The sequence below is a fragment of the Cynara cardunculus genome (assembly GCF_001531365.2).
Source record: "Cynara cardunculus var. scolymus isolate 2C chromosome LG 7, CcrdV1, whole genome shotgun sequence".
NCBI lineage: Eukaryota > Viridiplantae > Streptophyta > Magnoliopsida > Asterales > Asteraceae > Cynara > Cynara cardunculus.
In genome coordinates, this window is record NC_037534.1 from 11,777,722 (window position 1) to 11,789,436 (window position 11,715).

An 11,715-nucleotide genomic window follows, 5' to 3' on the forward strand; every position below is an offset into this window, starting at 1 on the left:
AATTTACATCTTTAATGGCAAACAAAGTCTCCTTCGTTTCAAACGTCTGCTGCGTTTTGCTGCTTCTGTCCAACTCAATACAGGCCGATTCCAATGACAATCGAGAGGTATGTTATGACATTTCGATGGGTAAAATGCATCCCCTGGAAACGGACGATCTTACGCTTTATGTTTCCAGTTTTAATTAATTAATCCAAGTCGAAATAATTAACTGGTTTTATGCAGGTATATGTGGTACTGTATATGGGCCACAATACTCGAGATGATATATCTACAGCATCCCTTCATTTGAGCATGCTACAGCAAGTTACTGGAAGGTGACTTATCTCATCTAAATAATTCTATATATTCATTATATATACTCTATATATATATAGAGAGAGAGAGAGAGAGAGAGAGAGAGAGAGAGAGAGTTGAAATTTATGTTGTCTGTCCATAACTCGCAACTTTTAATTTTCAATTATGATCATAAACAAGATGATATGAATCCAATATATATCAAAGCATTGAAATTAATTTCATATGTAGGGATGGATGGGGTTGTTTCTGTGTTCCCTAGCAGAAAGAACAAAGTGGCAACAACGAGTTCATGGGACTTCATAGGGTTCCCACTTAAAGAACAAAGTGGCAACAACGAGTTCATGGGACTTCATAGGGTTCCCACTTAAAGTCAATAGATCAACAACTGAAAGTGACATCATCATAGGTGTTTTTGACACTGGAATTCGGCCGGAATTAGCCAGTTTCTCTGACATAGGATATGGTCCTCCTCCTGCTACATGGAAGGGCATTTGCGAAGCCAATTTCCCTTGCAACAAGTAATAACTCCCTTCCTAATATGTATTTCCTGTAGCATATAGATATATATATATGCTCGTCATTAGAACAAGATTAATAGAATAATAACAATTAATCTGTATGGCTATATCAGAGATATATATATATATATTTATACGACACATATATATGTACCAGTTGGTTGATAACGGTTACCTGTTTTCTTTGATGGTAAGAAACCTCTTCTCGCTTCTGTGATATATATGCTGATTAGGGCGCCAACATTCATTCTACTCTCTCAAGAACACAGAAAATTCCTATCAATTACCAAAAAACCATCAATGGTAAGGAACTAAGGGTGGATCTTGAAACAGTATGGATGATGATCAAAACAACAATTTGAACACTTCTACTTCTATCATACAAGGTACGCTCACTTTCTGTTCAACATCGATAAGCCCTAATTCAATCTTGATGTGTTAATCTGTTTAGAAATCAAGTTAATTCTTACAATTGGTATCAAAGCCAATTAACCCATCGAATTGAATTGAGATGCGATTATAATCTGATCGATTTATATGGAAATCGCTAATTTACGTAGTTCACTGAGAAATCACTGTATGACCGATTTACTGTGTAAAATTGTTTCGATTACCATCTTCACTGTTTTCGATCCATATGGACAAGAACGTATACTCTGATTTAGGGAAAAATTGTTTCGATTGCCATCTTCCCTGTTTTCGATTCATACGCACAGAACGTATAATCTGATTTAGGGAAAACTATTTTCGATTTACATGAAAATTGTTTATGATTGCCATCTGCATATGTAATTGCATAAATTGCTTGGATTCATTGCATATAGTTTCGAAATCAATTATTGCCAATTTCCGGATGGGTTTGCAGCCTGTTCCCGGACACATCGATGCATAAATCTTGAAAATCAAGATTATACAAAGAATCCACATATCACTCAAGTGATTCTGGATTTTGCGATTCACAGTACTATCACATTAGTCAGGAATCACAACAAAATCAATGCAAACCAGATTAGAAATTGCAGATTAAATAGAGACTGTTTTCTTTCACATACTGCCATAGCAGTCTGATTGAAACAGAAACTCGATTACATCAGTATTTCGAAAACGATATGCTTTCTCAAAAGGGAATCAAATTCGAAATCGATGTTTTTCATTCATAATTAACGTAAAATGATCAATTCACAATTGATCATCCACAACATAGATATGACTGTTTAAGGTTCATACGATTGATGAGAAATATATGTATTTTGTGATTCAGGATTACCAGGCAAAACAGACAGACAACAGTTCCTGTCTCACACAGCCCACTATCCTATGAATACAGTCAATTTTGCACCTTTAAATGGTGTAAAYTATAAAAAGTGGAAAGAGGACATTGAACTCACGCTAGGCATTTTAGACTATGATCATGTCCTTAAGGAAGATCCACCACCGGTACCCGCGGATAATGCATCTAAGGAAATCAAACTTAAACATCAAGAGTGGCATAAGCATAATAGAATAGCCCTGATATATATAAAGAAATGCATGACTGACGCTGTCAAAGGAGGAATTCCAGAATCAGACCTTGCTAAGGTATACTTTGCCTCAATCGCCGATAAGTATAAAGTTTCTGACAAAGCCGAAACAGGCTACCTCATGAATAAGCTGATCAGAATGAGCTTCAATGGACAAGGGAGTATAAGAGAATATATTTTGCAAGGAATTGACACTTSCTGCAAACTTAAGGAAATGAAAATTTCTATTGATGACTCATTTCTGGTTCATCTTCTTCTGAACTCTCTGCCTGATCAATACAGTCACTTAAGGAGTCTATATAACACACAAAAGGAAAAATGGACTCTAGATGAATTGATCACTATTTGTGTTCAAGAAGAATCTGAAGTAAAGAACAAAGGAAAGGYTGTGACCATCAACCATATGGCTAAGGCTAAGCTCAAAATGAAGAAACATCCTGGTTTCCAAAAGGGAAGTTCCTCTACTTCTTCTACTCAGAATTTTAAGAATAAAGGAAAACATTTTAAGAACAAGAGGGAACTGAAGTGCTTCTTTTGCAAGAAGATAGGTCACTTTAAGAAAGACTGCGATGGATTCAAGGAATGGTTGAATAAGAAAGGTAATGTCGAACACTTCTTTTCTTTAGAAACCACTGCATGTCAAAATGACAATTCATGGTGGTTTGACACAGCTTCACCTATTCATATTGTTAATTCCATGCAGGGATTGTCAAGAATAACAGTCCCAAGGTTGGATGAATCAAAGGTGTGTACAGCAAACGGACAAGAATTGAAAGTGGAAGCCATTGGTGAATGTAGATTGCTATTCAAAAACAATTATGTTTTAACATTAAGTGATGTATCTTATATACCTAAAATAAAAAGGAACCTGGTATCAGGTTCCCAGCTTGTAAATAAAAATAATGTTTCCTTCTATGCTGATAAAGATTGTATGACATTTTATTTAGATGATGTTTGCTTTGGAAATGCATATCTAATAGATGGCTATTGGCACTTGAATTGCATCAATGAAACCATCAACAAAGGTTATAAAAGGCAGATATATTCCATAAATAAAATGACAGGAACTAGAAAGAAACATAAACAAAATGTCTCATCCTTTTTATGGCATAAGAGATTAGGACACATATCAAAATCAAGAATGCAAGATCTGATTAGACAAAAGATTTTACCAGAATTAAACTTTGATGACTTTGAAACTTGCATAGACTGTYTAAARGGGAAAATGACWAATTCCAGAWATTTTCAGTCTAARAGAAGTCAATGCATTMTTGAATTAATTCACACTGATATATGTGGGCCTTTTCCAGTTAAAACAATATGTGATAGCAAGTATTTTATTACATTCATTGATGACTTTTCTAGATTCTGCCATGTATTTTTAATKGCTGAAAAATCACAAGCTTTGGATTGTTTCATAAGCTTTAAAACAGAAGTTGAAAGGCAAACTGAGAAAACAATCAAAGTAGTCAGGTCAGATAGAGGAGGAGAGTATTTTGGAAAATACTCTGAAAAGGGCCAGCATAAAGGACCTCTTGCCATTTATTTGGAACAAGTTGGCATTAAAGCTGAGTACACAACTCCATATACTCCTACGCAAAATGGAGTATCTGAAAGGAAGAATAGGACCCTGATGGACATGGTTAGGAGTATGTTTGCAAGATCTAGTTTACCAAAGTTTCTCTGGGGAGAAGCATTAAAGACGGCAAACTATATCTGCAATAGAACCCCAACCAAGGCAGTTAATGGCACACCTTTTGAATTGTGGAATGGATACAAGCCTAGTCTAAATCACCTTCATGTGTGGGGATGTAAGGCAGAAACTAGGGAGTATCATGTTGAAAAACTAAGTAAGTTAGATTCAAGATCTCACTCTACCTTTTTCATTGGATACTCAGAAAAATCCAAAGGTTATAAATTCTATAACCCTGGAAGAGGACAAAGGATCTTTGAAACTAACAAAGCTGTGTTTCATGATGAAATGTTCAATGAAGATGATGATGTGGGAAGTTCTTCCCAAACCTCACATGATGTAGATAATTGGATGACATACCATGAAGAGGAATTACCTTTAATACATGAAAATGAGAATTTGATCTCACAACACATACCCATAGTAGGAAGCAGCACATTAAATGATACTGATAACGTGACTGAGGACCAACCCTTAGAGTCAACACATGAGCTTTCACGTGATCAAGAACATGTGCTTGAGAGTGAACCTGTACTTGAACCCATCCTAGAACAACCAATGAGTACAATATCAAACACTAATACTCTAAGAAGGTCCACAAGAGAAAGAAGGTCTGCAATACCTGATGATTATCACATTTACCTGACAGAAATGGAATTTGATCTAGGTGATACTGATGACCCAATTAATTTTAAGGAAGCCATGGAATCACCAAATAAGGATAAATGGATGAAAGCCATGGAGGATGAATTGGGTAGTATGTCAAGCAATAAAGTATGGGATCTTATTGATAGATCAAACTCCATAAAACCTATAGGGTGTAAATGGGTATTTAAGACTAAAAGAGATGCAACTGGAAAGGTTGACAGATATAAGGCAAGATTAGTGGCTAAAGGTTATAATCAAAAGGAAGGCATCAACTACAATGAGACATTTTCACCTGTCTCAACAAAAGATGCATTTAGAGTCATAATGGCCATTGTAGCACACTTTGACTTGGAACTACATCAGATGGATGTAAAAACAGCTTTCTTAAATGGAGATCTGGAAGAAGAAATCCATATGTGCCAACCTGAAGGATTTGTATTGAATAACAATAAAGTTTGTAGATTGAACAAATCCATTTATGGCTTAAAACAAGCATCGAGACAATGGTATAAGAAATTTGATGCTGTTATGAACAATTTTGGCTTTGAGGAAAACAAATTAGATGAATGCATATACTCAAAGACCAGTGGGAGTAACTTCATATTTCTTATACTATATGTAGATGWTATACTATTRGCAACAAATAGCAAAAATCTTYTACAATCTACAAAAGCTTTTCTTATGAAAAGTTTTGACATGAAGGATATGGGTGAAGCAAACTATGTATTRGGAATTGAGATAATCAGAAATAGACGAATGAGAACTCTAGGATTGTCTCAAAAGGGTTACATTGAAAAGGTATTAAAGAGATTCGGCATGGAAAATTGCAAAAGAGGCGAAGCCCCAATTTCAAAGGGTGATAGGCTACATAAAGGACAATGTCCTGGTAATTCACTTGAAAGGAATGAAATGGACAAAGTACCTTATGCAAGGCTAGTTGGAAGCTTGATGTATGCACAAGTATGCACTAGGCCTGACATAGCCTTCGCAGTAAACATGTTGTCCAGATTTCAATCCAATGCGGGTCATGCACATTGGGTTGCCGGAAAGAAGGTACTAAGGTACCTGAAAGGAACTATGGACTACATGTTGACATATGAAGGATCTGATAAGGAGCTGAAAGTAGAATGCTACACGGATGCTTCATACAAGCAAGATCACGATGATCTTAAGTCTACTTCAGGTTATGTCTTTATATTGGGAGGGGGTGCAGTTTCATGGAAAGCAAGCAAACAATCTTTGATTGCTACTTCTACATTTCAAGCAGAATACATAGCTATCTATGATGCTACATCTCATGCCATTTGGCTCAAGAACTTCATCGCTGGATTGAAGATTGTAGATTCAATACATAGACCCCTTACAATGCACTGTGATAATGCTGCTGCTGTATTTTTCACTAAGAACAACAAAAGAAGCAGTGGTTCTAGGAATATAGATGTGAAGTACTTTGCCGTAAGGGAGAATGTCAGGGACAAGGAAATTGAAGTTTTGAAGATAGGAACAAGGGAACAACTGGCAGACCCTTTCACAAAGGCACTTCCAGTTGAAAGTTTCAAAAGGCATGTCAAAGCTATGGGAATGACAGATTCCCTTAATAATTGAAGAATGAAATAATATAAATTGTAAGTTGTATTTCCTTGTAACATGTATTCATTTAATGTATGCTAATATATGTGATTTATTTATAATGCTAGCTGATTATATAAACTGAGTTTGTACAAATTCAGATGTTCACATATATTTGCAAAAGTACTTTTATGAAGCCAGACAATTCAGGGATTTGCGGAACCTTACTGGACTAAAGCTTTGAGCTGTAGATGGTTGAGAAGGGCAGGGTAAGTATAAATATGATGTTGAGATTGGATCAATGTGACCATGAAAGCCTGCACAATATAATTGATCAGTAAACTTCCATGATCCTCTGTTCCGTTTCAACATTTTCTGTGATTAAGAATCTGATGTGGTTATATAAATCGAGTGCACAATTCAGTTGATTGTTATTATCAAGTTATCATCTTGTTCAGTGGGAGATTGTAGCATATAGATATATATATATATGCTCGTCATTAGAACAAGATTAATAGAATAATAACAATTAATCTGTATGGCTATATCAGAGATATATATATATTTATACGACACATATATATGTACCAGTTGGTTGATAACGGTTACCTGTTTTCATTGATGGTAAGAAACCTCTTCTCGCTTCTGTGATATATATGCTGATTAGGGCGCCAACATTCATTCTACTCTCTCAAGAACACAGAAAATTCCTATCAATTACCAAAAAACCATCAATGGTAAGGAACTAAGGGTGGATCTTGAAACAGTATGGATGATGATCAAAACAACAATTTGAACACTTCTACTTCTATCATACAAGGTACGCTCACTTTCTGTTCAACATCGATAAGCCCTAATTCAATCTTGATGTGTTAATCTGTTTAGAAATCAAGTTAATTCTTACATTTCCATCTTTTATAAATTCAAAAGAAAATCATTTTCTTCAAGAAATCAGGGTTTCAAACAGTTAAAAGCATAATTCTATTTTCATATTTTTTTATCATATACTCGAACAATAAGATTTATGTACATCTTTTAATATTAATTTGTCTAAGCTTTAATTGATGATTTATACAAAATAATTTGATTAAATTTGAAAAAAAAATAATATGTATTGAATGATTTTGAAATATAATAATATGACTAACAGATTACATAAACAGCAATTAAAATAATCGGAGCTCAATACTTCAAGGCAAATGGAACACATGACCCTGAAGATATACAATCACCAAGAGACTCTGATGGTCATGGAACCCACATCGCATCCACGGCTGCCGGAAACACAGTGAGAAATGCAAACCTACTAGGCCTTCACTCAGGAACAGCTCGAGGGGGTGTTCCTAGAGCCAGAATTGCATTGTATAAAGTTTGTTGGACAAACGGGTGTTCAGATGTCGATGTTCTTTCTGCTTTTGATGCTGCCATTGCCGATGGAGTTGACATAATCAGCGCTTCTATTGGCCCTGAAAGTGTGATGGCACCTTTTCTAGACGGTTTTTCTATTGGATCCTTTCATGCCATGATGAAAGGAATATTAACTGTACAATCAGCTGGTAATGATGGCCCAAGTCCACAGACTACCACTAGTATTGCTCCATGGGTTCTTTCAGTGGTCGCTGGCACTAAAAACCCAGATTTAATCACCCCAGTAAGACTAGGAAACAACATGGTTGTAGATGTGAGTATTATCTTTAACCTGGTGGAGAAAAAACCTGTTGTTTTCTTGGGTATCAGGAACGTCATTGGTTGGAAAATAAAAATCATCAACTTTAACTTATTCATTTTTATCTCAGGGAGTTTCAGTAAATCCATTTACACTTGATCGACTGTATCCTTTAGTTTACGCTGGAGATGTCCCAAATAACGTAGCTGGTTTCAACGGCTCAACATCAAGGTAAAGATTATAATGATTTTTCTCGATTAAATTAGTCTTGAAGACTTGTGATTCTATATGGATGAAAAGTTAGCTTTTGTACCTTTATGTCAATTTTGTTGGTTCCTTTGATGGGGGTATATCATGGAATATATTTCAGGAATTGCGGAAACAACTCGTTGGACAAGAATTTAGTGCAAGGTAAAATAATACTACGTGATTGCCTTTCGACCGGAGAAGCTGAAATGGGTCGGTTCATGGCATTTAGTGGGCCGGATTTTGAATCTTATCATTTGCCTGTTAGTGTTATGAACTTTGATAAAGCAAACAATATCTTTCAATATATACGCTCAACAAGGTAAATAAACATGAGTTTCCATTCTAAAGAATAAAACACCTCTTGTTTACATTTTATCTGATTAGCATATTTACATATTCACAAATTAATGAACAAGAAAATTCAATTCAGAAATGCAACATCAGTTATAATGAAGAGTGAAGATGTCACAAACGCATCATCCCCATACGTCGCCTCCTTCTCATCAAGAGGTCCGAATCGTAAAATTACAAATATCCTCAAGGTAATTCATGAAGAAATTTAAAGGCAATAATCATTTAGAAACCTGTATTAGCTAGAAAGCAACACCTGTAACCAATTTTCACTCGATCCAGCCCGACCTGACAGCTCCTGGGGTAAGAATTCTAGCAGCATGGCCACCCGTGGCTCCAATTAGCCTAGCAGAAGGAGACCACATAGAGGTGCCTTTTAATATGATATCAGGGACATCAATGGCCTTCCCACACGTAAGCGGTATAGCTGCTTATATCAAATCATTTAACCCAACATGGTCTCCTTCAGCAATTAAGTCGGCTCTCATGACCACTGGTAACATATCTTGTGTTAGACATATCGCATTTCAAGGCAATCATAGTCCAAACATTTGTACATCCAGTGGCAGTGTTAGTTATGTGATATCTTGTCATTATAAAATTGATTGCAGCTTCTCTGATGAGTGCTCAGATCAACACTGATGCTGAATTTGCATATGGAGCTGGTTATCTTAATCCAATGAAAGCTATAAGAGGTATATGATGCTGATGAGGTTGATTATTTAACTTTTTTATGCCAACAAAACTATAGCACCCATTATATAAGAATCATCACTGGGGTTGATGTTAGCTGCTCTGAGCTCATGAAGCAAACCAAGGATCTCAACTACCCTACATTTGTTATCCCAACAATGAGCAACGTAGCCATTGATTCTAACTTCAGCAGGACTGTCACCAATGTTGGGTCAGCAACATCGACTTATAGAGCATTGCTAACTCAACCACGTGTTGGTGGTTTAAGAATACAAGTTGAGCCGAATATCCAACATTTTGAAGAATATGGGCAGAAGCTGTCTTTTAAGGTGTCTGTTCAGGCAACCATACAAAATCTAGACAACCCAATTGTTTCTGGCGGTTTGACATGGGATGATGGAGTGCATCAAGTGCACATCCCCATTGTTGTCCATGTTCCATGATAGTCATCAAATGATTGAGAACCGATCATTCTATTCGCTCATAATATTGATCTTGTTGTATATCGTTTGGAATTTTAATTTACTACGTTTTTAGAGCAACTGTATAAGCTCAAACCGTTGATATTGTAAGTTTGAGAAAACCTCTGTTTAGCATAAATAAAATCTATCACCAACCCATGTCTATTTATCTTTGCGTTATATGAAGGAAAAGAAACAACTATTGTTCCTACGTTCCATATTCTCTCTTCTTGGGCCTTGGCATCTTCTCACTCAAGTTTGCACTTGATGACTCGCTTTTATGCCCTCTACGTAATCGTAGTCGACTAATCGTAATCGACGCTTGTCTAAAGGCCAAAGGGCTTCACGCTCTGCTCACTCTTCCGCCCCATTCTCGGCTCTCACATACACTATTGTCTAGTATGTTGATTTCACAATGGATTAACAAGGGCACAAGTGAGTTTTTTGGTCCGAGTTTGAGTTATTGATTTGATTTATGGTTATGCTGATATGTGTTTTTATTTGGTTTGGTGGTCTAATGGTTTTTCAGTTTTTTCTTGCCATCACCAATTGTTCAATTCCATATTTGTATATTACTTTGTTCGAGAATCTGTGTTAGATTACTGGTAAGAACCCGACTGACTACTACATCATTCTTTACCTTCTGATTTCTAATTTTTGAATCATTCTTTTGTTAGGTTAATGATATATATATATATATATATATATGTGTGTGTGTGTAGTTTTTGGCATTTTTTCCTTGTGAAGTTTTAGGAGGATAGTGTTAAAATTATAAGCTAAGTCACGTGATTATCTATAAGTTATCTTATTTATTATAGTTGATAGATTATTAGCGATAGTTTTTGTGGGTGATTATTTACCAACAGTTGTGTTGGTTCATAAACCATATGTTGGTTAACATTTTGTCGCTTCATATGTATATATATATATATATGTATATGTATATATATGTATATATATATATGTATATATATATATATATGTGTGTGTGTGCGTTTGTTGAATAGGAAAAGTTGCTGCAGTAATAATAAAAAAAACCTTCGATCTCTAGCCCTGTTTTTCTGTGTTGTTTCCTATTTTGATCCAACAAAGTGGTATCAGAGCCCGCGTTCAAAATCACAGAAAATAGAAAACAAAAACGCAGGAAAGATTAAAACTCTAATGGCTTCAAACGACAATGTTTTTCAAGTGCAACTTCCGAAGGTAAACGGTAAAAACTATCACCAACGGAGTATTCAAATGAAGGTGTTCTTTGAATCTCAAGATATATGAAATTTGGTTGAGGATGGGTTACAAGAACCCAAGAATCATATGGCTTCAACGTCCCAACAAATCGGAAGAAAGATCAGAAAGCGTTATTTTTCATTTATCAAGAAGTAGATGAATCCATTTTCGAGAGGATCTCAACGTCTCTTACATCAAAGGATGCATGGGATATGTTGTACAAGACCTACCATGGAGAAGACAAAGTTAAAATGGTACGTTTGCAAACCTTATGTTGTGAATTTGATGGACTTCGGATGAGCGAATCCGAGTCCATTGAAGATTTTTATAACCGTGAGATTACCCTCAGATCTCCGGTGCATGACACTCTACCAGAGTGTCATGGACTGCCACATCAGCATTCCACTCACCATACAACTCTATCATCTTATACCCACACTCCATAACACTCCAATGAGTTTAATGTATTTCCACATCATATATATATATATATATATAATCTATAAATATAATTTTACCAACAAATTTAAAAATCTACTAAACAAGGAATAATACATTAAAATGAAAATGAAACGAAATTAAAATACATTTAATAAAAAGTACGAGACTAAAATACATCAGTTAAAAAGTACCAAAGCTAGAAAATGAAATGCTTAAACACCAAATAATTTAAAACTATAAAAGCTAAACACATATTAAATCTAAATATAGTTTATGTAATGTATTTTAAAATTAATGTAATATCTTATTAATGTAATGTATTTTGAAATTAATGTAATGTTTTATTAATTATGTTGTTTTTATAAATTAAGAAAAATAAAAA

At 35.2% G+C, this 11,715-nt stretch overlaps 1 pseudogene; it reads left to right on the forward strand.

Moving 5' to 3' along the window:
• Nucleotides 1-530: 530 nt before the first annotated feature.
• LOC112515181 overlaps nt 531-11,715 on the forward strand; it is a 14,947-nt pseudogene continuing 3,762 nt past the window's right edge.